Source organism: Cynocephalus volans, chromosome 5 (genome assembly GCF_027409185.1).
Source record: "Cynocephalus volans isolate mCynVol1 chromosome 5, mCynVol1.pri, whole genome shotgun sequence".
NCBI lineage: Eukaryota > Metazoa > Chordata > Mammalia > Dermoptera > Cynocephalidae > Cynocephalus > Cynocephalus volans.
The window spans coordinates 149106898-149108535 of NC_084464.1; positions in this window are offsets into that span (position 1 = coordinate 149106898).

Genomic DNA, 1638 nt, shown 5'->3' on the forward strand with positions numbered 1-1638 from the left:
CATTCCAGGATCAGCAACTTCAGATGACCCAGCTTAACTTGCCCATGTATGGTGTCTGGCTTCTTCCTTGTGCTGCCTGACTGATTTTATAGGACAAAATAGAGGATGCAGCTGAAGAGGTCAATTAGATTCTTACCCTGTTTCCCAGAAAGACTCCACATTTCTTGATTCACTAGAATTGTGAATTTACTATACTGTTTATCTTCTGAGATGACAGCTGTGATTACAGGTGTGGTCCTATGATATTCACAGGGACAGTTTGGGAAGCACCCTGACGTTTATCTTCATTCTTTATGCTCTACTGCCTTTCTGGGTTTTTGAGTAGAAAACCTCTTTCTAAGTTCATAAGGGCTCAAACAGCCAAAGGGTATATGTTGAATTTTTTTTTTTACCATTTTCTCTTCCTGTGGGTTGGGCAGTTGGGGCAGAGGAGGTTAATGCCATCCACTGCCTTGCTGTCTGCACTGAATGCACTCTGTGCACTTACTGCTTGGTTCATTTTCTAGGCTGTAATGCTATTGCTGTATAATGACATATGATGCTATACTTTGGTCTGTTTTTCAAACAGGATGTATGGAACACACTGCAATAAATTTCCCCTTATCCTAAATATGAAAGCTAGAGAGAAATGCCATTCTCTTCATTGTCCATAAAGATTTTCTCTTTATATTTTTAAACAGTTGGTAAATTGTGCAATGAAATTCACATTGTGACTGAATAGTGTATTTCTATAGAAATGGACGTATTTGATAAAGCACTTTTGGGGGATCTGATGATAATGTTGATGATGGCGCTGACTCTCAGGTTTCTGTGGAGCAAAGACATGGAGGAGGGAGTAGTCAGGAGTGGGAAAGAATGAAGGAAGGTTGAGAAGAGAAGGCAGGGTTTGGGGAGTACCGGTGTCACCCATAAGACTGTCTCCAAAGGGTCTGGGGCAGTGGTCCTCAACCCTAGCTGCACAGTGGAATCACTTGGGAACCTTTAAACACCGATGCCCAGGCCTGACCCCCAGAGACTTTGACTTAATTGGCCTGGGGTGGGCCCAGCATGAGATTTGCATCCCATGTGGCAAGGATCATGGAACTGAACATCCAGCAGAGGTCATTGATTTTAGAGGCTCTCAGTTCTCCAGGTAAAGTTGGGGAAAGGAAAAACTGCCTTTACTAATAAAAACAAAGTGTGGCTACTCCAAATTTGTAACTGGAATAGGAATCTTTGTGAGGGGCAGGGTGGGCATGTGTTCCTGAGGCTCTGTCACAGTAATACCAGGCTCCACTGAGCCAAGCTAGAATGGGAGGAAGGCGGGTACTGGGTGCCCAGAACCCCTAAACACACAGCCCTGCCCTAAAGGCCCTGCCTTGGAACTGAGAGGGGCCTGGAACATTGAAGTAAGATTTTACAAACAACTAGGCCAGCAGATAAAAAATAAGATCCCAGCTCCACTACCCATATCTCAGGGTGGAGGCAGGGGACCACTGAGCTCCTGGAAGCTTGGTTTCCTTATCTTTCAAATGAACATACTAATCAATTCTGTAGGTAGATTATCTTGTCTGGCTATGGGAAAATTTAGTATTTTATTATAATAGCATTTATAATAAAATGCCTGACACATAATAGGTGTCAGTGATGGGTCGCTCT